The sequence below is a fragment of the Artibeus jamaicensis genome, unplaced genomic scaffold (assembly GCF_021234435.1).
Source record: "Artibeus jamaicensis isolate MK-2021 breed Jamaican fruit bat unplaced genomic scaffold, CSHL_Jam_final contig_3113, whole genome shotgun sequence".
Taxonomy (NCBI): Eukaryota; Metazoa; Chordata; class Mammalia; order Chiroptera; family Phyllostomidae; genus Artibeus; species Artibeus jamaicensis.
This window is the reverse complement of record NW_026521719.1, coordinates 433,570-461,274: the sequence shown is the minus strand read 5'-3', so window position 1 is coordinate 461,274 and position 27,705 is coordinate 433,570. Positions and strand designations below refer to the sequence as shown.

Sequence of the window (27,705 nt, the reverse complement as noted above, 5' to 3'; positions counted from 1 at the left end):
ACATGAACTAAAGTGGGGGAATGTAGGAGGGAGGGGAAGTGCAGGGTGGAGGGGAATAAAGGGGGAAAAAATGGGACAACTGTAATAGCATAATCAATAAAATATATTTTTTAAAAAAGAGCAGCAGTCCAGTCCCTGTCTGGTGTAGCTCGGTGGACTGGGGGTGGGCCTGCAAACCAGACAATCGTGGTTCAATTACCAGTCAGGGCACATGCCTGGGTTGCAGGCCAGTTCCCAGCAGGGGACGCAGGAAAAAGCAACCATACATTGATGTTTCTCTCCCTCTCTCCTTCCCTTCCCCTCTAAAGATAAATAAATAAAATCTTAAAAAAAAAAAAAAAAAGAGCAGCAGTCCATTAGGGACTGGTAGAAACCTCCCTGCGCCATTTTGAAGGACGTAACAAATGTTACTGCAATGCAATTTACTATAAATTATAGAAACTGTATGAATACTGCTAAAAGAAGTTACGGCCAAAGCCAAACATATGCCATGACATAAGGGGAGCTGAATAGAAGAGCAGAGCTACTGCCAAAGAAAGATGCTGTAAGATTTCAATGATCCTACAGCACTTTCTCAGCACTCTCATTTATAGAAGCATATACCCTGCTCTATAAGGAATACAGTAAATACTATATACTGTTATATCTTAATTTACATGGCAAATTATTTTGAGAATGAACACAGATTCTGTCAAAAAATTGTCAAAACACACACTTAATGTAAACCTATTAAGTTAAAATCACATTCATTATTTAGGAATATTAACGTACATGATCCAAATTAGTATGGACTGCAATGTGTCTCCCTAAAATTCATGTGTTGAAGTATTAATCCCCAATGTAACTATATTTGGGGATAGGGCTTTTAGAAAATAGGTAATGTTAAATGATGTAATAAGAAAGGGGTTCTAATCAGAGAGAACCGTGGGCCTTATAAGAAGCAGAAAAGGGATCTCTCTTCATCTCTCCACATGTTTGCACACAGGAAAGGCCATGGTAAGACCCACAGAGAAGTTGGCTATCTATAAGCAAGGAAGAGAGTCTTCACTAGAACCCCACTGGCACCCTGATCTCAAACTTCCAGCCACCAGAACTGTGAGAAAATACTGTTGTTCAAGGCACCAAATCTGTGTTGTTTTCTTATGGCAACCTACAAATGTATGAAAACAATACAAATGTAGCAGTTTGAGAATCCCCCAAAATATCACATAAACTGATTAACTAAAATATGGTTATTTGTTTCTTACCTTTTTCTAATATAACAAAGATTACCAAACATAAATTAATCACTAAGCAAACACAATCCTCTTAATTTTTAAATCCACATAATATTAGACTAGATCATCAACATACTATCAAACATGACTTTATTTCTATTAGTTGGCTCTTCACAACTCTGTCATTTCATCCCTGAGTCTCCCACTCTCATCAGCTTTCAAAGTTTCAGACACCTCACAGCCCCCAGGTATTAGTAGGCTGTTCACTGTTAATTTGATTGCTTTTTTATATACAGGGAATCCATCCACCTTCCAGATCTAAATAACAAACCAGAAGACACATTACTATTATCTTTCATTATAAGAGATTTAAAAAATGTCTACAATAATTCCTATATAAATCTGCTGAAAAAAGATTAATATAATCTATGCACTGAGTATCATATCTTGCCATGTATATTGTGCTCCCATGTATAATGTGCACCCATGTTTCTGACCAAAACTTTCAGGAAAAAATCTTTCATTTTAATTTTTTAATTCAATTTTTTATTTAATCATATTTAGATACTTGTCTTCTGTTATTATAAATTAATTTTAGCTTTTATTTTTGAAAAAATTATGGTACAAGAAATTTTATGTACCAGTAACTAATTTACAATATAAGCACATCATAGAAGGCCAAGAACTCTTCATCACTGTCAATATCAGAAGTATCATCTTTAATTTCTACCTTACTGTTGTCTTCTGAAGAGTCATTTTCCTCATCCCAGTAAGCTGCATCATCCTCAGTTCCATCTACAGCATTATTGATGCAGAATTTTTTAAACTATCTCACAACCACTTCTTTCTTGACATCGTTCCACAATCTTCGGATCCAATCACAAACCTTAGCGATGGATTCTTTCTTGATCCTGCCTGTAGGTGTTAAATCATTACCAGCTGACTGCATCCACTCTTTGTTCATCAGGACCTTAAATGGCTTGCATACTGGCACATCAGGAGGTTGCAGTTGGCTGGCTGGCCCACTAGGTGTCACAGCAAGTGGTTTTTCAAGTCTCCTGCAATTCCTTTAGCACTCTGTGTAACACGGGCTTTGAAGTGATCAAAAATAAGCAAAGCTAGATTTTTAAGTAATTCTCCAGGCCTTCATGGCCAGACTTTGTTAAACCAGATTTTCATGCCTCTTTCATTCATCTATCCTTTTCATTCGTGTAGGCAGTAACTCCACTTGGAATCTTTTCTTTCTGAAATGTTTTTTCTGTTAAAGATGGTCATAGGTGGAGCTTTGTCCTATCTGCATAACAGGCTAGAATAATAGTGAAATGTGTTTTCTTATGACTAGCTTTAACAGCCATGGTCTTTGCTCTTTTGATGTCCACGGTTCTGTTGGATGGCACATCAAATATGAGTGGGACCTCATCCACATTGGTGTTTTGAGAGAGCTCAAAGCTGTAAGTCTTTAGAAGATTAATAACATAAGAATGAAATTCTAAAACTTGATTCTCATAGGCTCCTGGAAGTTTTGGGGCAAGTTTTGTTCATATTCTCATGCTCGAACTTTTTCTCTTCATAAAGTTAAAGCACCACTTAGGTGTCCATGAGAAATCATCAATGTTTTTTTATTGTACAATCTTTTTACCTTCTTGTATTGTCTTGGTTGAAACAGACATCCCAGTGTGACGCTGCTCCAGAATCCAGGTCTACACCTCCTGCTCTACCTCTGGCCACTTGGGAGATTTCCCTTAAATTGCCTTCTGTCCAGGCATCTGAAGAAGCTTTTCTTCCCATTGCCTTCACAATCAGATGGCACTCTCTGTGGGAAGAGGTTCAAAGTGTCTCTCGGCAGCTATGTTCTCATGCTTTTTTAGCATATTTAATAACTTTTAGTTTAAAGCTTACAGTGTATGAAAACTGTTTTGACATTTTCCAAGGGATTTTTCAATAATTTCTCCCACCTAAAATGTACAGAGAGGAATGTTGTGCTGTTCACCTTATGGTAATAAAGTCGGCATCACCTATCTTACCAAGTGGATAACAATACATCACTTTGTTTCATTTCATTGAATCATTAGCCTAAACTGTTTTCATTGCAAGTTCATCATCAATTCAACAAAACCAATTATCATTTCCAGGGTATTATTTCCCATATAGATATCATTACTGCTTTCTAGAGTTAAACTTCTAATGCATAAGCATAAATAAAAGAATTAAAAACATTTACATACATACAGAATTAGTACTACCCATGTACAATACTGCACATCTTTATTTTTCCCCTCAAAAATCTGGACAATGAAGTACACATTATACACGTCAAAATATGGTAAGTTTGCTAGTTTTCTAAATATTTAAAATAAGTATTTTAATAAACATTTAGTTTTTTCCTCTGTTCCATTCAGTATAATTATTAATTTGTAATGTAGCTACTATACATATGAGGGGCAACCCCCCAAAAATGGTATTTATAATAAAATTGTGTATTTTTCTTACATGTTTAAACTTTAGTCACCTTCAAAGTACTCTCCGTTTGATGCAATACACCTATTGAGATGCTTTCCACTGCTCAAAACAGTTTTTGAACTCATTGATTTTGATGTCTTTAAGTGCTTCTGCTGTTTTTTGTTTCACCTCTTCCACAGCAGCAAAATATTTCCCTTTGAGGACTTTTTTCATCCGGGGAAACAGAAAAAAGTCACTGGGTGAACAGGGAGGATGGGGAATGGAGGCAGGGCCATTTTAGGTCTAAAACTGATGAACACTCTGCACAGTGTGGGCAGATGCACTCCTAAATCATCCATCATGAAATGAACAAACACAGTGAAAAGTCTTCAAAAAAAATTCACTGAAGCCGAACATAGCCTCTCACAGTAATGCCAGCTGGTACACTGAGACAGATGGGTTCCTAGAACACTCATGTCATGGGGGAAGCCTGTACTACAAGGACCCACCCACCAGAAGATAATTCCAGATTTTTAGTCTCTCCTCAAATAAATATACTTAGTTCTATCTTCTGAAAGAACCTAGGAGCAATAACACTACCATAGCAACATGCACATTTAGGGCCAAGTCTTGGTTTCTATACACTATTCTCCACAAACAAAAGAAACTTGAGCTCCTCATACATAAGGAACTTAGGCTCCTAAAGCCCTCCTCCAGCAGGGCTGGAGCAGGGAAGACATAACATTAGACTGGAACATTTTTTAGTGTCAGAAAGTAATCAAACACTAGAAGAAAAAATGATGGGACATAAAAGCACAGGAGTCAACCTGACAGGGCTCCTAGTGGCTAAAAGCTGAAACAATTTGAGCAACAAAATAAAAATGATGACAATATTAGGCTTTAAATCCATGGAATCAGACAAATATCTGTAAGTCCATACTAATACAAATAATCAAATAAATAAATAAATAAATTTTAGAGATAAGGCAGTTCTTCCTCATAGCAGAATCCAAGGGAAGGGAGGGATAGAGGGAAGGAAAGGAAGGATCACCATTAGGTATTTACACAGAAATGAATGTTGCAGACAAAAAAAAATCCATAAATCCACATTTAGTGAGTAAAAGTTTGAGATATAAATTTGTAGTCTCAAAAGTATCTCCCTCAAGACATTTATCAACTGCAAGGAGAAAGACAGTAGCTTTAGAAGAAGTAGAGAAACCCTACAGGCACAAACTTAACCAAGTCATCAAGGTAAATATGACCAGTAACACAAGATATTATCATAAATCTCTTGATATGGTTCACCAAGAAAGACACAATGGCATTTTTGTGGTACTTTAACCAACAGTGTACAAATTCATTCAATCATTAGAAATCATTAGACAAACTTGAATGATACCCTACAAAAAAATTGATCAGTACTTTTCAAATGTGTCAAGGTCATGAAAGACAAAGAAAAACTGAAGAATTGTTACAGATTAGAAGAGGCTAAGGAGAAATAACAGCTAAATACAATATTCAGGTCAGCAATAACATCCTGGTACACCCAAAGCATTAGTAGCAAAACTGATAAACTTCTAGTAAGGTCTATAACTTAGTGAATATTATACCGATGTTCTTTTCCTGTTTTCTATTAAGTATAAAGTTAGCTCAATTATTTTGTTCAATCTTTTACCTCAAATTTTAATATTCTCATTTACTTTCTGGAGACTAGTTTAAATATAACATAAATATATAACAATTCTACATAACACATAACAATTTAAATATAACATAAATATAACACAATTCTACATCCACTTTCCCTACTTTGTTTCCTAACTACACATCAAGATTTACCCTTGTCTATGGTACATGTCAGATGGAAAAATAAAGCAAATAGGTTGGCAGCCCTGTTGCCAAGGAATATAGGTTTTGGAATCATATGGCTCTGGCTTTGACATTTAATAGTTGTGTAATATTAGCAAAGTTATTATATTGGTACTTTTCAGTCTAAGTTTCCCATAAAGTAAACTTTGTATCACTTTAATCACAGAGCTACTGAAGAACTAAGATACACATTAAAATCTAAGATAATTCCTGGCACATAACAAACAAGAGATATATTATAACCAGTACACTTTAAGAAAATGATGAGGTTAAGCGTTACGTGGTTAGTCACATACGTCTGAACTGTTTAATTATTTGTCTCCGACCATAATTTATTACAACAAATTTTACCCACTTTTGGCAAGCAGACCTGCCCCAAATAAAATCCATTCAAAAATACTGCTGTGTTTCGACTACTTAACTCAGTACTCTTTGACCAATGAAGCACACAGCAATACAAATAAAATGCTTCATGCCTGAAGAGTATCTGTGGATTCTTTCCCCCCTCCCAGTTTTCCATTGAGAATCAAAATCAAGTTCTGTTCAAAAAATGAAAGTCATTTGTCATTTGACCTTTTGTATCATGATAATCATATTTTAAAAATCAACAAAATAGAAGCGCAGTTTAGTAAGTTAAAGCTGATATCTGCAAAAGGCATACTCTTTAGTAGCAAGCAGTTTGAAACCCAGTTCTTTTGGGGGTTCAATAAAGTGTAGTTTGTTCAGCTCATTACTTCATAAGTTAATATTTATGTAACATTAAGGTCTTTAATAGGTTCTGTAAGTGTAATAAGACTAAACCTTTCACAAAATGAAAAATGGAGTAAGCATCTCCAAATCTTAATATTCCATACAATCTTACTATTAAAAGGAATCTTAATGATTATCTAGTCAAAGCTATCAACCATAGCAGGAATCCATATGGTGTGAGGCAGGCCAAGGTCTTCCAACACTACCTGAGTATCTGCTTCAAGTCCCAATTGTCCTCTTCAGTAGGTGCAAAGAAGGTAAGTAGTAGGCTCATTTTTAAAGGCTTAGATAAATATTGATTTCAGACTTTGGGCCAAGATGGAGGCGTAGGTAGACACACTGTGCCTCCTCAAACAACCAAAGTAAGGACAACATTTCAGAAACAAAGTAACAACCAAAACTGAAAGAAAATTGAACTCTTTGGAAGTCCAACAACCAAGGAGTTAAAATAGACACATTCAACCAGACTAGTTGGCGGGGTGAACTCGAGCAGCCCAGTGGAGAGGAGTTGCGGGACAGAAAGTGGTGACACCAGGGCGCGCAAGGCACCCCAGGCACATAAGGTGGCACTGGGCAAGACCCAGGGCAAGCAGGCAGGGGCTGGCAGATCCCTGGCATGGGGTGGCAACAGGCAGACCCAGTGAGGCAGCGATTGAGAAGTGGGGCACTGTGCACAAGGTGGCTGACTGACTGGGCAGTGGTCCCACATTTGCACACATAACTGGGGAGCAAGACAGGTCAAGCAACCCACGGTCCTAGCACCAGGAAATAAATCCTCAAAACACCAATTGAAAACACTTGTGGGGGTTGAGGCACAGGGAGACTCCCACCCTCGCAGGAAAGTTCGATGGAGATACCCACAGGGTCCTAGAACACACACAAGACCACCCACATGGGAATCAGCACCAGAAAGGCTCGGTTTGCTTTGAGGAAGCAGTGGAAGGGACTGAGGAGCAACAGAGAGCAGAGCAAAGCGCCATTTTTTCCCTCTTAGACCCCACCCCCACATACAGCATCATGACCCAGCAACTGGGTCGTCCCACCCTGGTGAACACCTAAGGCTTCGCCCCTCATGCATAACAGGTGCAGACAGACCAAACCATTATGGCTCAAGCAAAAAACAGCTCAAAGCCCCAGAGCCAATACTTCTAAGTGACAAAGAGCTAGCCAACCTATTAGATGCACAGTTCAAAACACTGGTGATCAGGATGCTCACAGAACTGGTTGATTTTAGTCACAAATTAGAGGAACAAATGAAGGCTAAACTAAGTGAAATGAAGGAAAATGCACAGGGAAACAATAGTGATGGGAAGGAAACTGGGACTGAAATCAATGGAGTGGACCAGAAGGAAGAAAGAAACATTCAACCAGAACAGAATGAAGAAACAAGAATTCAAAAAAATGAGGAGAGGCTTAAGAACCTCCAGGACATCTTTAAATGTTCCAACATCTGAATTATAGGGGTACCAGAAGGGGAAGGGGAAGCAACAAGTGAAAAACTTATTTGAACAAATAATAAAGGAGAACTTCCTCAATCTGGCAAAGGAAATAATAGACTTCCAGGAAGTCCAGAAAGCTCAGAGAGTCCCAAAGAAGGTGGACCCAAGAAGGAACACACTAAGACACATCATAATTACATTAGCCAAGATTAAAATGGAGAGAATCCTAGAAGCAGCAAGAGGTAAGGGAATAGTCACCTACAAAGGACTTCCCATTAGACTGTCAGCTGATTTTTCAAAAGACACCTTAAAGGCAAGAAGGGGCTGGAGAGAAGTATTCCAACTCATGAAATCCAAGGACCTACATCCAAGACTGCTCTATCGAGCAAAGCTTTCATTTAGAATGGAAGGACAGATAAAGTGCTTCTCAGATAAGGTCAAGTTGAAGGAGTTCATCATCCCCAAGCCCGTATTTTATGAAATGTTAAGGGGACTTATCTAAGAAAAAGAAGATAAAAAACACGTATACTAAAATGACAGCAAATTCACAATTACTAACAACCATACCTAAAATAAAAACAAACTAAGGAAACAACTAGAACAGGAACAGAACCACAGAAATGAAGTTCACATGCGGGGTTAGCAACAGGGGAGTGGGAGCAGGGGGGGAAAGGTACAGAGAATAAGATGGCAGGCAGAAAATAGGAGGAAGGCAAAAATAGTATGAGAAATGTAAAAGCTAAAGATCTTAAGACACATGGACATGAACTAAAGGGGGGGAATGTGGGTGAGAGGGGGTGTGCAGGGTGGAGGGGAATGAAGGGGGCAAATGGGACAACTGTAATAACATGGTCAATAAAATATATTTTAAAATATTGATTCCAAATTTTTCATTTGATTCCAAACTCACTAGGGAAGTAATATATCAAACATTTCCCTCATAAACATTAAAACTGACATGTAGACAAGGGAACCCCTAAATATATGCAGAAGGAAATGTATACTGACATCAAATGGAAACGTGGTGTGGACATACCTCTGTGTGTGCCTGCTTTTAGTGGTACCCACACATGTGTAGGCACCTGATAATGTCTTAACTAGGGTAAGCCAAGCAGAACTCTGCCTCTGACTTCAACTTAGAAAGGCTTGGCCACAGATGGTTTTGCAGGTATGGCTGAAGCACTGATCACATTATTGATTTTTTAAAGTCTTTTAGTCAATCTATTTTTGAGACAATTAGTAGGTAGAATTTTTGTTATTTTTCCTTCTGTCTAGTTTCTCGACAAAGACCACATGCCAAAGCATTAGATTGAAAAGTTGGTTAAGTTCCATCTGGGTTTTATTATACTAGTGTGTCAATGTCTAGTCTTTAAATCATTAGTATTAATCCTGAATTAGTTGACTTAATTCTGTTCCTCTCTCTCTTAATTTCATTCTCAAAGCAGCTCTTACATTCATGTGACGTGTTGAGAGGCTTCAAGAGTCACTTCCAGAATATGGTCTTAAGTAGCCTCTGAGATTGATAAGGCCATAAATCTAATCAATCCTGTAGATGTCAAGATTACATCTGAATTCAACAAAGATGGCCAGTGGATTTTATCAGGTGAATAGATAGAGAAAGGCATATTATAAAGGGCATAAATACATTTCTTATGCAGAAAAAATTATTACAAATCCAAAGACCAAAAGGGAACTTTAAAAGGCCTATGCCTCTAACACTAACTTTAGGTACTAGATTTGTTCAATCTCAAGAAGAACTAAATTTGTTTTAAAAAGATAATACACTTACAATTAAAATATCAGTGGGAAAGCTAAAAAATAAGGTTATATTGATTAAGACAGAAGAGAGGGACTTCCTTAAGCATTAAATTCACTCTAAAAAGTTAGACTAGACAGATTTGAAAAAGAAATATATATACCATATATACTAGAAGTATGTGTTCTTGAAGATGGAATTAGGGAGGGGAGAAGACTATATTAGTAGTTATCAATTAGAAAAAAAGAGTGATTAGTTCCAAAACTACCTAACAGAGGAATAGTAGGTAATTGTAGGATGGAAATCTGAGAGTGAACAACAATGGAAATCCAACTATAATAATATGCTCTTTGAAAAAAATAGAAAGTCTATGATAAGAGGAGGAAATTGAAACTGCTTATATAAGGTAACATAAAGACTGTACAGGTTTGAAAAAAATTTTTTAAAAATGAAAGATTGCCTCAAAAATACCTGAAGCATTTCAGGTACATTTCAAAATTACTACAGATGCTCTTTGACTTACAATGGATTTGCAACCAGTTAAACCCATCATAAGTTGAAAATATTGTAAATGCATTTAATACACCTAACCCGCCAAATATCATAGCTTAGCCTAAACTACCTTAAATGTGCTCAGAACACTTACACTAACCCATAATTGGGCAAAATCATCTATTACAATATCTATTTTATAATAAAGTATTAAATATCTCATGTAATTTATTTAGTACAATACTAAAAGGGAAAAACAGAATGGTTACATGGGTATTCACCATTAACGTACACAGCTGAAGCACACTGAAACACAGATGGGCATATTGTAGATATGAGGGGATGTGAAAACACAATATCCAAAAGCTCTGGCAACACAGTATACTGTAGGGTACTGGTTGTTCACCTCATAATCACATGACTGACTGGAAGAGCTGTGGCTGGCTGCCACTGCTGCCGAGCATCACAAAAGAGTATATCTTATCACAAATCACTAGCCCAGGAAATGATCAAAACTCAAAATCTGAAGTATTGTTTACTGAATGCATGTTGCTGTTGAGCTGTCTGTCATAAAGTAAAAAAAAATCCTAAGTGGAACCACTGTAAGCCATGGACTGTCTATGGTTATTGCTGAGGGCAATGTACAGTATGGCATGGTGCTACAAGCAGTGTGCCCAAGAACTCAAAGTTAGGCTGCTCAGCATGAATAAGAAAGTATAACACTGAAGACAAACAAAATAGCTGGTCAATCCTAGATTTCATCTTGAGCTGGTGAGATATTCTTGAGTCAGGGAGGTGAGAGTGGGCAAAATCTATTTGCTAATGAATGCTTTCTGATGAACTCAGAATTCCCAAGTCCATTTTTTCTAATCTTAATACCCATAAATACTTTTCTGAATGTATGTTCTAGTCCAGGGGTTTTCTACCTTTAGAATACATCAGAATCATCTAGAAGACTTATGAAAAACAAATTGCTGGGCCCCAGGCCAAGTATCAGATTCCCCAGGTCTGGGGTGGGGCCAAGAATTTACGTTGCTAATGGTGTTCAGGTGATGCTACTGCTGGTGAGGGAATCACTCTTTTAAAAATATCAACTGTAGACAACTAACCACATGTTCATAAATACACCATGCTATCTACCTTTTTACAAATTATTTCCTATACTTATAATGTCCTCCCACTTCCTTTTTCATGCCTACATTTTAATGTCAACAACTATGATTCAATTCAAATGTCACCTCATCAACTAAAACGTTCCCAAATTATCTGTATTGGAAGTACTGTAGTCTCTCCAACTGAACTTTCAGAGGACTTAATATATACACTATTTTAGTGGTACTAATCATCATTTTTCTGTTTTAGGGTTTATTTATATTTACTTATTCATTTTTCAAACTTTATTGGGTGCTCACAATGTACCAAGTACCATAATTTCAGTTTCAGTTGAAGAAAAACAGGTACAAATATATGTTATATGATGTTAAGTACCTTGGAAAACAGTACAAGACAAAGTAAGGAGAAAAGAGAATGTTAGAGGTAGAATGCTACTGTATATTTTATCTGGAGTGTTCACAGAAGACCTCTGTCTCTCTCATAAAAGGATACTTGAACAGGGTTCTGGAGAAAACCATACAGAGATCCAAACGAAAACTGTTTCTCACGGACAAAACAAAACCCAAGTGCAAAGATCAACTGGTAGGAGCATATTTATTCGAACTGAAAAAAAGAGCAAAAATGCTAGTGTAAGTGAAGGTAAGTAGTGGAAGCAAAGAGTAAGTGCTGGATCAAAAAGTCCTGCAGTCCATTTTAAGAATTTGGGCTTTGAGTCTGAGATAGAAAAGCATACAATTTTAGAAGAGATCTCACTCATGTCCTTAAAAGAATCACTTTGGCTGTGTGAAGAATAAACTGAAAAAAATTAGAAGCAGGGTGATAAACTAATGCAGGGGAAAGATGACTGTGGTTTGGATCAAGGTCCTAACAGTAAATGCAGTACTTAGATATTTAGATAGCCTTTTCTCCCTAACTAGATGATTCATTTCCTTGAGAGCAGGGGGGTTGTGACCTGTTCTTCCTAAATCACCTCTAATTATTAGGACAAAGTTTTTCAGGTAGCACACAACAAAATTTTTCTTCTGAAAGAAATACCTCATATGACACTTTTATTGTATAATACTTTGTCTAGATCTATGCCTCAAATTCACTTGATTAATATTAAGAAAAATAAATTAAGGATAATTCACTTGATTGATATTAAGAAAAGTAAATTACATACTGTCAGACAGACATACATGCAGCATTTTATAAGCACCTATTAAATTATGAGCACTTAATAGTTATTGAAGTTTACTTCAAAATATAAAATAGAGGACAAAGAATCTCGAGAGTTTAAAAAACTGCTTCAGTTAACACAGAAAGTTTTAAACTATAAATATTTTTTTTACAAAATCAAGAGTTACAAAGGCATTGCATAATAAGAGCTAAGCACCAATAAGAGAAACAAAAATTGCATATCCATTTTAAGTTTATAATAACAGATGACATGGTAGGAAATCAAAATAAGAAAGCATGAATGTGTTTTAGGGTTCTCATAACTCAGTTTTACCTAATTTTTTAAAAAACAATTTCCTTCCCTCTTGATTTATAAGTTATATACACTCACTGCAGTAAATTTGAATAATATATGAAAAATCACCCATCATTTAATTACCCACATGTAACCACTATAATGTTTGTATATTTCCCTTTTCTAATGTGTGATCTGGTGTTAGTTGTTTAACCTCTCTGAGTCTCATATGCATCGTTCACAAAATGAAGATAAAAATAGTATCTATCTCACAGGATTGTTGTACAGAATAAATGAGAATCTAGGACAGGGGCTGACATACTTTTTCTTAAAGGGCCAAAAAGCAGCTTATGGGTCATACATTCTTCTCCAACCCAACTACTGAGCCCTACTGTATTATGAAACCAGTAATATAAAAATGAATGGGCATACTCCAATAAAGTTTATTTGCAAAAACAGGCAGTGCTACTTGTGTCATAATAGTTTACAGCAAAGGTCCATAATCTTTTGATGTGTTTGTTATTGGGCTGTGTTTTTTTTAAATTTATTTATTTATCTTTAGAAGGGAAGGGAAGGAGAGAAGGAGAGAAATATCAATGTATGGTTGCTTCTGGTGCATCTCCTGCTGGGAACTGGCCCCTGCTGAGAACTGGCCTGCAACCTAGGCATGTGCCCTGACGGGGAATCGAACCGCGATCTTTTGGTTCGCAGGTTCGTGCTCAATCCACTGAGCTACACCAGCCAGGGCTGGGCTGTGTTTCTTTAGCAGGTTTTGCAATTCTTAAGAGAATCTGTTGAAAACAAAAAAACAAACAACAAAAAAAACCTTAGACCTGCTCACCGAGGAAATTCAAAGATAACTTCTTGCTAATAATTTCAGAGAGTTTACAGACTTCCAGAAGTATATGAATGGATCCTAAGGATTATGATCAAGAAATCCTTTTTCTGGAGAAACAGCTCACTTGATTTTTCTTCATAGTATAGCACTTTCCTCCTCTAAAACCCACACATGACTATAGTGGGAATGGACAAGCCTACATTCAAAGCATGTAATCTTGCTACAAACAAATTTTCCCACCTAAGTTTTTTATCATACTATATATTCCTAGGTCATTATAGTCATTGAAAACATTTTTTTTCATGTAGCCATTTTCAGGGACCTTAATGACTTTAATGTCTTTAAGGCTCGTAACATGGCTTTACTATTGCCAGCCCTCTGAATTTCTGCAGAAACACATTCAGGTAAGCAGACTTGTTGACTAGCTTTGAAAACATTTTTAAGACTGAATAATATTTTTGTTCATAAGGGAAGAGAAGTTTTAAGCTATTTTAGGTATTCTGGTTGCTCTTCATTTTCAATTCATTCCTTTCATTAATTATAATTAATGCTACAACATATAGCTTCAAATTTATATTTGCTCAGAAATTAATGCTATAAGGAAAATTACTGAGTCAAAAGGTACAAATTATTTTTAACATTTCTAATATATTTTGATGGGTTATAGTCCAAAAAAGTTGTGGTGATTTTCACTGCCACCAGATGAAAATCAAATATTCATTTCACCATATTTTTCATGAGCATGGAATATAAATTTTAGACTTTACTAATGAATTCCATAACCTGAGAAATCATTGGCAAATTTTCCAAAGCGGGGTGAAAAAACAGATAATAAAGTCTAAAAATGCACATCCATTGTACTCTGGATTAGTAAGGTTTCCAGACATTCAGGTTAAAATTAAATACTATGGAAAGACTGGTATTTTGAAATTGAATCGTTTAAGATAACCATCTAAAACATATTCCATACCCTTCTTTGAGAACATAACATAAATAACATAACTTCTACTGGCTTGTAATTATCGTAATTATTGCAGTTCAAGAATAGCCACTATAGTGAGCCACTGCTTTTGAGAGAAGTATATCCCATTAAGATGGGTTTGAAAAAATAAAGGGGTTGAGAGTCACTTCCTCTATGGAACTTCCAATAGCTTGAGTTTGATTTTTTCTCTTTACACTCATGAACATCTTTAGTTCCTGCTGCCTTGAGTCTTTTTAAATCACTTCTACTCAGTCAATAGAAGTACATATATCGAAAGTACATATATCAAAAGATATAGCATAGATGCTATAATAGATACCAAATGCATATTCCTAGATAAAAAATAGTATGTGTGGATATTGGAATAGCTAAGTACATGGGCTTCTGACAGTCAGACTGGCCAGACTTCAATCCATCACATACTATCACAATCTATCACATATATACGCTTACTTAGTCAAGCCATTTAATCTCTCTCATCTTAGTTTCCTGTTCTGTAAAATGAGAACAATGGCACATATCCTGTAGGGTAGTGAATTAAATGAGATAAAACAGGTAAAGGACCTATCATAATACCTGATAACCAGAAAAACAGTCAAAAAATGAGTTATATACATAAAGAGAACATTCCAATAAAATAATCTTCCAGATACTAAAAACATAACACACATACTAAAGTAATGGCAACAGTGTGAGTATTTAGAGCACTTTGACTTTGGAGTAACCCAAACATATACTGGTTAATTTTAGTAAACTCCAGTTATGAAATATCTATTAATACACTATGTACATGATTTATTGGGACATTACATATAACCACATACAGACACACATTTTTTCACAGTACACAGAGCAATGTTGTGCACCTATTAATATCTACTGATAGAATCACTTCTTTCCCTTTTCTATCTTCTCTCCTTTCACTTCTCTGTACTGTATTGTACTGTTTTACAACAAATGGAACCAGAAAATGAGCCTGTCCCCTTCTTTCTCAAAGTTCATTAACTGGTCAATTACAGTATATTGCATGTGCTCAACCCTGAAAGACTATAACTCATCATATTATCCATGCCTTCTCCTATACAGATAAACATTGCTGAACAAAAGGGCAGACTAGTGGTCACTCTCTACTCATACTCAGCACACTCAAATGATTCTGTATGTTAATTCAATCTACCTATGAAGTTACCATTTTAGAACTTCATTCACCTTGAATCTCCAACTAGCCCCAGGTACTCTCAACAGATGAACCTTCCTCCTACCCCAAAGCTCCTATATAAAGCAACCCCTCCATTTGTATCTTGTCCTTCCTTCCCTTTACAGAATCTTATTTTATACATCATCCCTTCTTTCTTTTATAGATTTGCCTCTTCTTTTTAAATGAATCATTCCATCTCATCAGATTTTAATCATGTCAAATTCTCACCAATTTTGTTTTAAATCCTCACATTCATCCACAACCTCTCCAGCTCCCAGCCATATCTTTCCTTCTCTTTTATAAGTTATCTTTATTTATTGTCTCTATTTCTTTTCCTCCTAGTCTTCAAACTAGAAGACTGCTTAAAGTCACCAAAGGCCACCATGTATCTCAATGGATCAACCTCAGTGGCTTTTGACACCAGCTATCATTTACTCCATCCTGAAATATTCCCTTCCCATGTCTTCTGTTAATACCACAGTTCTTTGGCTTTCTTCAACCTCTAAACCTTTTCAGACTTCGTTTGGAGACTCAAATGAAGACCATTTAACTGTGGAGTTACTGAAGTTTCACTTCTACGACCTCCTCTTTTCCCACTCTATATATGTCTGTATATGAGCTCATTCACAAACATGGCTTCAAATACCATCCACACAGGTTTTGATGACCAGACCTCACTTCTGAACTCTGGATTCTGCAAATCCAGCTTTATGTCTCTTTAGATTAAAAAAATTATCTTAAATTTCAACATGTTCAAACTAAATAAAAAATGTTATACCAGAGTTCAACTTGCCCAAGAATCCAAAAATAAGCAAGCCTCTTACAAGCCTCCATTTTCTATTCCAGTAGTCCCCACCCCCCAATCCACAATCTCACTTTCCGGGGTTTCAGTTACCTACAGTCACCTGTGGTAACATCCAAAAATATTAAATGGAAAATTCAAGAAATAAACTACCCATAAGTTTTATTTTTGTGTGTGTGTTTTAAATTTTTTTTTAATTTTTTTATTGATTATGCTGTTACAGTTGTTCTATTCCCCCCTTCATTCCCCTCCACCCTACCTCCCATCCCCACCATTACCTCCCTTTAGTTTATGACCATGTGTCTCAAGTCCTTTAGATTCTATATTTCCCATGCTATTCTTGACCCCCCCTTCTATTTTCTATTTACTGTCTATGCTACTTATTTTCTGTACCTTCTCCCCCCTTCTCCTCCTCCCACTCCCCTGTTGCTAACCCTCCTTGAGATCTTCATTTCTATGTTTCCAATCCTGATCTAGCAGTCCTGTTAGTTTGCTTTCATTTTAGGTGTGGTTGTTAATTACTGTGAGTTTGTTGTCCTTTCACTGTTCATGTTTTTTTAACTTCTTTTTCTTAGGTAAGTCCCTTTAACATTTCATATAAGGGCTCACCCATAAATTTTAAATTGCATGCCATTCTAAGTAACATGATAAAATCTTGCACAGTCCTGCATAGTCCCACCTAGTATAGTGGGCCATACCTTTGTGCAGTATATCTACCTCACTTCATCTTACCACACAGGCATTGTACTGTACCATCGCACATCATCACAAGGGTGAGTACAGTACAATAAGAATATTTGGAGAGAGACCACATAAACTTTATTATAGCATATTGTTATATTTATTCTATCGTTAGTTATTGTTGTAAATCTCTTACTGTGCCTAATTTATAAATTAAAACTTTATCAGAGGTACATATAGAAAAAAACATGCTTGGTACCATTAATGGTTTCAGGCATTGGGGAGTCTTAGAGCATATCCCCAGCAGATAATGGAGACTACCATATTATACACTTTTTTTCTCTGCTGGACTTCTCAAAGTTATAACTGTATACAAAAACAAGGACAATGGCTGTTTTCTTACTACTGTATGCCCAATGCCTCACATAAGTGAAAAGCTTCAACCCTAACATCAGTGACACCTTTTTCTACTGCTCATTTTCACCACTGCTTTAGAGAGCTGAAAGTACTGAGTGTTTGATACTGAGTGTTAATGTAATGAACTTTAGAATCTTATGTACACAATATACAGATTGACCTCCTCTCATATTTAGTTTGCCACCAGTATTCCAACCATGGCTCTAACCAGATGACGCCGATTGGGTCTCATCCTAGAGAGCAGATCCATACTGAATGGAGTGTACTGCTAAAATGATGAACTGACCTGTCAAAGAAATAAGGAGCTGAGAAATCAATGTAATATGTATTACATGAAAACTGAAGGTTCTTATATTACATTCACAAGAAATTACAAAAATTAAAAATACTCTCCAATTAGGCTAGGTACTACTGTAATTGATTTTTTTTATTCTGAAACTTTTTATTGATTATGCCATTACAGTTGTTCTATTCCCCCCTTCATTCCCCTCCACCCTGCACACCCCCACCATTCCCCCCCTTACTTTATGACGTGTCTCAAGTTCTTTAGATTCTATATTTCCCATACTATTCTTGCCCTCCCCCCTATCTATTTTCCACCTACCATCTATGCTTCTTATTTTCTGTACCTTCTCCCCCCTTCTCTATCTCCCACTCCCCTGTTGTTAACCCTCCATGTGATCTAGCTGTCCTCTTAGTTTGCTTTTGTTTTAGGTGTGGTTCTTAATAACTGTTTCTGTCCTTTCACTGTTCATCTTTTTTATCTTCTTTTTCTTAGATAAGTCCCTTTAACATTTCATATAATAAGGGCTTGGTGATGATGAACTCCTTGAATTTGATCTTATCTGAGAAGCACCTTATCTGTCCTCCATTCTAAATGAGAGCTTTGCTGGATAGAGCAATCTTGGTTGTAGGTCTTTGGATTTTATGACTTGGAATACTTCTTTCCAGCCCCTTCTTGCCTGTAAGGTCTCTTTTGAGAAATCTGCTGACAGTCTGGTGAGAACTCCTTTGTAGGTGACTGTCCCCTTATCTCTTGTTGCTCTTAGGATTCTCTCCTTCATTTTAATCTTGGCTAATATAATGATGATGTGCCTTGGTGTGTTCCTTCTTGGGTCCACCTTCTTTGGGACTCTCTGAGCTTCCTGGATTTCTTGGAAGTCTATTGCCTTTGCCAGACTGGGGAAATTCTCCTTTATTATTTGTTCAAATAAGCTTTCCACTCATAGCTGTTCCTCTTCCCCTTCTGGTACCCCTATAATTCGGATGTTGGAGCATTTAAAGTTGTCCTGGAGATTCCTAGGCCTCTCCTCAATTTTTTGAATTCTTGTTTCTTCATATTTTTCTGTTTGGTCATTTTTTTCTTCCTTCTGGTCCACTCCATTGATTTGAGTCCCAGTTTTTTTTCCATCACCATTTCTTTCCTATGCATTTCCCTTCATTTCAATTAGTTTAGCCTTTATACGTTCCTCTAATTTGTGACTAAAATCAACGTGAGCATCCTGATCACCGGTGTTTTGAGCCGTGCATCTGAAAGTTTGGCTATTAAGGGTCTAAGTAAGGGTCGCTTAGAGTTATGGGCTCTGAGACTTTGAGTTCTTCTTGAGCCATGTTTGGTCTGTTCACTCCCCTTACATATGTGAAGGGGAGCCTCAGGTGTTCTCCAGGGCAGGGCCACCCAGGTCGCTGGTTTGTGACTCTGTATGTGGGGGCGGGGTCAGAGAGGGGCAATAGTGGTCCCCTCTGCTGCTTCCCACCACTGGGGCCTCTGCAGTCTGTCTCACTGCTCACTCCTTCACCGTTTTATCTGCACGCGAATGTGTGACCGCGGTCAGCCTGCCATCTTGTGCCCTCCCCGGGTCTGCCCATCACAGCCCCACGCCTGGGATCTGCCAACCACCACCTGCACGCCTGGGTCGGTCTGGCTGAGTTTTCCTGGGCAACCCCACTCCACCAGCCGCTGACTCTGCCCCTCTTACTGGTCTAGCTGAAGGGTTCCTTGTTGTCGGGCTTTGGTATTTTAATTTTCTGTGTTATGGCTGCATATTTGTTTTACTCAAACTTTGTTGTCTTTAAACTTGGTTGTGCGAGAAGGCACAACGTTTCCACCTATGCCTCCATCTTGGCGGAAGTCCTCCTACTATAATTGATTTACAACATAACTAAAATACTTAGTTAAATAAATTACTTTAGATTTTAAATGACCTAATATGCTTACATTACATATTAATATATTAAAATGGCATATCAATTTACCACATTTTACAGATCATATTTTATTTTTCAAATACCTCATCAGATACATATTTTACCACAGCTTTATAAAATTCACTTTAAATTTCTCTTTTTTACTTTGTTTAGCATATTTTGGCAGAATATCAAAATAATTATTGCCAGCAATAATAGTACAAGTGGTAATTGACTTCTGTTTGGCATAACTGCAAAATGACAGTATCATTAAAAAACTTAAAAGCAGTGAACTTCATTTAAATTTTTTTCTCCTACTAGTTAATTGTGGCCGATTGAACACAAATTTACTTCTGTTCTTACTCAAAAATGCCACTAACAGTAAAAATATTTTTGTTGTAAAGGACCTAAATGCATAAGGAGGAAAACAATGAAAAAGGAGAGATGACAGACATTTAGGTAGCTATTATTTAGAAAGGAGGGTGGAGGGAGTTCAGGAACAAGCTGATTTATGCTGAATCTCAAGAAGATGAAACACCACACTCCTCCAAAATTGAAGGAAAGTGTAGAATTAAAAACAGAAAGATCAGCTGAACATCCCCTCCAGATCCCCTTCCCTATTAGATCAGTGGAAACTAATTCTCTGGAGAGAATGAACTCATAATGGGACATGGTCAGAGGGAAGGAAAGTGGGTTCAGAGAACATGGGGCAAAACAAAGTGTACATAGAGAACAGTAAGATGGTAAAGGCAGTACCTATCTCTCCCTCCATCAAGTAGGCTAATTAATCATATCTACAACTAAGAAAAAAATTATTTATAACCACAATAATAATTATCATAACTACTTATGATAATTATTTATAAATATCATAAAAGCTCAACATTTGCAAATGATTACCTTTGGGGAATATATGTGGAAAGGAGAGGACAGAATATGAATCGCTATTTTTTTGTTGTTGTTATAAGCTGTGAGGGAAAAAAGTGGTTGCCGCTACAATATCCACTCATGTTTTCTCCCTTCCTTACTAACAGAAGCATAGACATGTTTTTATCAGGGAAAAAATACTAAAAATACTCAAACATTCTTTTCAGATGGGAATAACTAACAAGATGGAAGTGGTGATTACAGAGTAAGATTTAGGATAAGATGTTTTTGGCTTACCCCTGGAAAAATCCTGATCTGCTACTTGGACATTAGGTGTGATGGCTGAAACTCCAGCAACTATTTTGGATCACAAGGCAAACTTGAGATAAGAAGATAAGGATGACTGATATGAAAGAGCAAATGATAGTACAGTAATAATAAAACCACCATACCCCCTTATTATCTATTCAAGACTTTTCACACAAGTAAAAAATCATGTTCAAGCCAGGTCTCTATTAGCAGCAAAATGCAATTCCTAATACATAAGTCTTGTATGACTTTTTTAACTAAGTATACATAAAACACTTATAAAAACTAGAAGTAGAATTTTTAATAATACCAATAGCAGGAATTGTTAAAAAAATATATTATTATATCCTAAGAAACTACTCAAAGTACTATAAATATTATGTAAATAGGCAAGACTAAGAGATAAGGATTGTGGGTTTTTTTTTATTTTTTTTAATTGATTATGCTGTTACAGTTGTTCTATTCCCCCCTTCATTCCCCTCCACCCTGCCCTCCCATCCCCACCATTACCCCCCTTTAGTTTATGTCCATGTGTCTCAAGTCCTTTAGGTTCTATATTTCCCATGCTATTCTTGCCCCCCCCCCCATCTATTTTCTATCTACTGTCTATGCTACTTATTTTCTGTACCTTCTCCCCCCATCTCCTCCTCCCACTCCCCTGTTGCTAACCCTCCTTGAGATCTTCATTTCTATGTTTCCACTCCTGATCTAGCTGTCCTTTTAGTTTGCTTTCGTTTTAGGTGTGGTTGTTAATAACTGTGAGCTTGTTGTCCTTTCACTGTTCATGTTTCTTTAACTTCTTTTTCTTAGATAAGTCCCTTTAACATTTCATATAATAAGGGCTTGGTGATGATGAACTCCTTGAATTTGATCTTATCTGAGAAGCACCTTATCTGTCCTTCCATTCTAAATGAAAGCTTTGCTGGATAGAGCAATCTTGGTTGTAGGTCTTTGGATTTTATGACTTGGAATACTTCTTTCCAGCCCCTTCTTGCCTGTAAGGTCTCTTTTGAGAAATCTGCTGACAGTCTGATGGGGACTCCTTTGTAGGTGATTGTCCCCTTAGCTCTTGCTGCTTCTAGGATTCTCTCCTTCATTTTAATTTTGGCTAATGTAATTATGATGTGCCTTGGTGTGTTTCTTCTTGAGTCCAACTTTTTTGGTACTCTCTGAGCTTCTTGGATTTCTTGGAAGTCTATTTCCTTTGCCAGATTGGGGAAATTTTCTTTTATTATTTGTTCAAATAAGTTTTCCACTGGTGGCTGTGCCTTTCCCCCTTCTGGTACCCCTATAATTCGGATATTGGACCGTTTAAAGATGTCCTGGAGGTTCCTAAGACTCTCCTCATTTCTTTGAATTCTTGCTCCTTGACTCTTTTCTGTTTGGCCATTATTTGCTTTCCTCTGGTCCACTCCATTGATTTGAGTCCCAGTTTCCTTTTCATTGCTATGGGTTTCCTGTGGAATTCCATTCATTTCCATTAGTTTAGCCTTCATATGTTTCTCTAATTTGTGGCTATAATCAACCAGATCTGTGAGGATCCTGATGACCAGTGTTTTAAACTGTGCGTCTGAGAGTTTTGCTATTTCTTCTTCGCTTAGATTTATCTCTGGGGCTTTGAGGTCTTCCTGCGACATTTTTGGTCTGTTCTGGCCCTTTAAATGTGAGAAGCGGCACCTTGGACTCCCAGGTCGCTGGGTTGTGACGCTGTATGTGGGGGCGTGGTCAGAGCGGGGAAATGGCGGCGCCCTCTATCGCAGCGGCCAGTCCAACCGCCCACTCCCTCGCGTGTCCGCTCGCGTGCAAATAGGCAACCGCAGTCAACACGCAGCACCGCCTCCCCACTGTCTCCTCTGCAGTCGCGCACCGGGTGGGTTGCTCGGTCGCTCACTAGGTCCAATCCTGCGTTTGGAACCCGTGCGTCTGGATTCCGTGCCCGGGTCCGACCGAGTCAACCCCTCACCAGACGCCGGTTTCTCCCCTTACCGGTCGGGGTGAAGAATTTGTTGTTAATGGACTTCTGAAAAGTTCAATTTTCCGTGTTCTGGTTGTGTTTTCTGATGCTAATATTTAGTTGTCCCTAAACTTGGTTGTGTGAGAAGGCACGGCACATCTACCTATACCTCCATCTTGGCAGAAGTCCTGTGTTTTTCTAAAACAATTAAAACGTTAATTTCTCCAAAGGAAGAGATATTAGCATGTATTTTACAAATTATAAGGCAAACCCTTTTTTTGTTAGATTATCTGTTAGGCAATTATTAAAGTGGCTGGTACATAGCAGTTGTTAAAATTTATTTGAGGATCATAAAGTACTCTTTTACTAATTATTTATGTGTTACAGATATAAAGTACTTTTGAGATTTTATAAGTACTGCTACTGTTTCTCAAATAAAGAAGTTCCAAAGCAAGAGTACAGCAAGTTTCTCAACTTTGGCACTTGATATTTTGGACCAGGCAGTTCTTTTTTGTTGGGGCTTACCTGCACATTGTAGGATGTTCAACAACATTCCAGGCCTCTACCCACTAGATGCCAATAGCAACCCACCCAATTAAGACGATCAAAAATATATCCAGATATTGCCAATAATCCCCTGCAGGAAACAAAATCTCTAAGAAAATGTAGCTGTTGTTGAAAATCATTTGGTGCTTTATTATGGGCATTTGGCTTTTCTAGTTGAATAACAGAATTTTAGAATTGTAACACTGCTAAATTTCCTCTAAAGTTTGTAGGGTGATATAAACTAGAAGTGACCTGAAGACTAGATGATCTCTAAGGTCCCTCTTAAACCTTCAAAGGCATTCACATGAGAAATATTAATAACCTCTATCTATTTAAGCCTATCTGCATGCAAGGTATAGTACTGAACACTTCACATTCATTTTATAGTCATGACGTCCTCATGGGATGACTATTAACCCCATTTTGGTAAGAAACAATTTTAAAGTCTTTTAATCAACATACCAAAGTTTTCCCAGAAATAATTATCATTCAATATAGTCATTCTAGCATTTAATTAAGAAAGTACCTTAACTTGCTTCCTTTACAATCAATTTGCCAAAAAAAAAAAATTCAATATAGCTAGCAAAAAAATAAGTTGAATTATTACAATCTTCAGGAATGGAAGAAATGTTCACAGCAGGTAACAAATCAGAGAAATAATAATCAGACTGTTTCTTGAATATTTTTTGCACTTTGGCCTAATTAAAGAGTACTTGAAAATTTTTTCATCCATAAATCCCTGTGTACGTCCAGTAACTATTTTTCCCCTTTGCACAACTTACCAAAAACAATTCACTTCATAGTTATTTGAGAATTTATTCATAATTTTAATCTGCCTTTCAATATAAGTATAAGCCTGGATTCAAATTCCAGCTGATCTACCTACTAGAACTGAAGACAAGTTAACTTGTTCAGACCTCAATTTCAACTATGAAACTTGTATAACAGGACCTATCTGAAGGCCTTAAGAGTTAATAGGCCCTAAATAAAAGTTAATTTCCCCTTCCTTTCATCCTTACAGTAAATTAAATATCAGTTGGTAGCCAATTCTGTTTAAGAATTTGTTGAGAGTCTACCAGCAAGAGCTAAGGGAGGATGTGATGTGGCAGTTAGTCAACATTATACCATATAACTATTTGGAAATCAACACTTACAATCTCCCAAACCCATCATCACAAAAAAATAAGCTGAAGCCTAAGGGACTATTCCCTTAGCTTGAGATTTTATAAGTACTGCTACTGTTTCTCAAATAAAGAAGTATATCCTTAAATGCATTGAATGCATACATAATATTACTTATCTATTGTCTTCTGTTTACTTTTCCTTATGGTAAAAGACACAAGAACCTCACTTGATGTGTTCCTTCCTCTCTCCCTTTACCCACCTAACTGCCAAGAAATTTTTATTCAGATTTCTCTCTAAAAGAAGGAAAATAAATTGGGGCCTCTCTTTTCAGTGCCACAAGATTGTGTATAAGTCATATTTAGGTAATTATCACCCACCCAAGTGTATATTATCTATTTTATGGATTCTGAAAACTAAGTCACTTACGAATGAGTGAAAGTTACTTAATATTACTTTACCCTTAGTAAATATTAGGTAACCAAATGCTTAAAAACAAAATTGGGGGAATTAGATTACATAATCCACTCTTCCCTTACTGGCAAATAAAACATAACTACTATACTGTTAGAATTTTATTAATCAATGAATAAAATTCAACTTAATACAGGTAATCTTTTATTCTATCTTAAAGTTTTTTGTAAAGAGTATTAGAATTATCTCTCTTTTTTTGCATGTTTTATTTATTTTTTAGAGAGAAGAAAAGGAAGGAAGGGAGGTAGAGAAACAACCATGTATGAGAAAAACATCTGTTGGTTCCCTCCAGCACACCCCCAACTGGAGACCTGGCCCCCAAGCCAGACATGTGGCCTGACTAGGAATCGAACAGACCTCTTTTAGTTTGGTTCACAGGCCTGAGCTCAATCCACTAAACCACATGAGCCAGGGATCTGTTTTAAAAGTTTTGATAGGAAAGGACTTGACAAAACTCACCTGCAGGATAAAACCAAGACAAGAGCCCTAAGAACAGATCTATTGCTAATCAAGATTACTATAAAATAAGTAATGAGGTTTCAGGTAAAAAGTTAGTAACATAAAAGTATGTCAATATAACTTAACTCACAATCTAGCAATGTAAAAATAAAAGTTCGTTAAGATCTTCCTGTTTAGTTTTTTTTTCTTGTAATATTTAGGAGGCAGTGGAGTTTTTAAAAATACAGTCAGCTTCATTTGTTTGTTGACAACTTCCTTTGTTGTAATTTACTGTCACTGTTCAGACACTGTATTTCACAGGCTAAATTTATTCATCTATTCTTAAAATTGATTTGAAGAAATATAATAAGCATAGTTAAATGTTCTCCAAAAACATTCTGGCCCTTGAATAAAATTTCAATGCAATTTCAGCAATTAAAGGGTTATCTGATCAAGTAAATTAAAGTTCAGAACGGTAGCCAAAATCAAGTTGCTCATTAATGATAACAAGACCAAAACACAGGGAAAAAAGAGACTTTCAACCTATGAATATATGTATTTAAAAAAATCAATTATAATATGATTTTCAGAAGTTTAGAATTCCTAGATACAAAGTCTACAGACAACATGGTTTCTAGATGTAAAACATATACTTATAAAACAAGTACTATAAAGTCGTTGAACCTCTAAACCCAATAACAAAAATAAGTAAATAAATACACAAACAAACGAACAAAAATACATTTTCAAGAAAGTCACCAAATAGAGGGCAATGTGGCCCTGAACTGGTGTAGCTCCCTTGGTTGGGAGTAGTACTGTGAAGAGAAAGGTTTCTTCTGGTTAGATTCCCGGATAGGGCAAATTCCTGGGTTACTGGTTTTCTCCCTGGAGGGACCTGACAAAGATGCACCTATCCTTGTTTCTCTCACACATGATGTTTCCCTCCTTCTCTTTCTCTCTCCCTTCACCTCTCTATAAGTAAGTAAATAAACAAATAAATAAGAGACCATTGTGAAACAAAAACGACACAACCTTTATACCAAGACAATTTTCACCTTCAAGCAAACTTATCTGTGGTGGGGAAGGAGGAATGAAATACAAATCAAAAGATAATTTAAAGTGTTAAAATTTTACCTGAAAATTTCAACTCCATCATTTTCCTTGCAATGCGTGAGAAGGCGTAAAATCAATTTCAGCAAACATGATGCTTACTTCTGTTAACTTTATTTCCTACATGTTACCCAATGAAAGAGCTAACTTTACATAATATGTAAACAATCCAAACCCTTCACATATTCATTCATTTAATTACTATCCCCATTTGATAGAAAAAGAAACTAAGGTACAGAGAGATTAACTAATTTGTCCAAGGTAACAACTAGGAAGTGGTGGAACCATGATTTAAACCCCTATACACATGCGAAATAATAAACAAAATTTTTTAAACAAAGGAACGGGGTGAGAAAAAGTAAAACTTTTTTCCAAACAGTTTGCAAAACAAGACTATTGTGAATGAGAACAAAATATTTAAACTATAAATATATGTGGATGTAAACGTAGACTACACAACTTTTTACCCCTAAACAAGTATTTTGGTGCTATAATATTTGATGATGGTCAAACATTTTAACCTACAATAAACTGTAGTGACGGTCGACCAAGTAAACAATTGGTTCTTACGGTTCAGACATTGAATTTTATAGACTAAATAAATGCATTGTAATTTAAAGAGCCGGGGGACGGGCATAGTGATGTAACGGGAGCAATAGCTTAAGGAAAATTACTCTATTATCAGTTAATTAGAAAATAGAGTGAGTGTGTCGAGGAAAGGGGTAAGAAAAGATGACAATCACATTGTCTTAACCCTACCTACTAAAAAAGTAACTAAATCACCGTGGGTCAGCGCTTAAACCAACAGACCTAGCCCAGTGCAGTCTCCAGAGGGGATGACAGGAGACCCTACCACAGGGGGGAGGGGTGGCGATGACAGGAAAGCGAGCAGTAAAGAGATGGCAGGTCTCGGATCTCCGAAAAAGGGGAGACTGAAGGGGGCAAGGGGCGGAGAAGAGAAGACAGGAAATGTTGCCAGAGTATCCAAATGAAGTGGGAAGTAACAGGGTAGGAAACACAAGAAGGCGGGACCCTCAGGCAGAAAGGGGTCGTTTTGGGGAAAGGGAGGCATGTCAGTATTACGGAGCCTTCCTGCCAGCTGACCCTCCTTCTCTAGCCCCTCTAACACGGCAAACTCTTTCTCGGCAACCCTAAATCCGCGGGTCATCCTCCTCCCTCTCCTGCCCCCCACTCCAAGCCAGATACGTAGCAGAGGGAGCTTCACCCTCACTCTCCCTGTTGAGCTGGTACG

At 36.9% G+C, this 27,705-nt stretch overlaps 1 protein-coding gene, 1 long non-coding RNA gene and 1 other non-coding gene across 4 annotated transcripts in view; 1 reads left to right on the top strand and 2 right to left on the bottom strand.

Moving 5' to 3' along the window:
* LOC119038281 (uncharacterized) overlaps nucleotides 1-3,390 on the top strand; it is a 62,195-nt gene extending 58,805 nt beyond the window's left edge. The window contains exon 3 of the long non-coding RNA XR_005080392.2: nucleotides 2,884-3,390. This is a non-coding gene — a long non-coding RNA (uncharacterized LOC119038281). The remainder of the gene's footprint in view (nucleotides 1-2,883) is intronic.
* Nucleotides 1-27,705, bottom strand: part of ZNF654 (zinc finger protein 654) — an 84,769-nt gene that overhangs the window by 56,539 nt on the left and 525 nt on the right. The window lies entirely within an intron of this gene.
* Nucleotides 13,667-13,794, bottom strand: LOC119038332 (small nucleolar RNA SNORA33). The gene has a single exon (XR_005080404.1). It is a non-coding gene; the product is annotated as a small nucleolar RNA SNORA33 (small nucleolar RNA).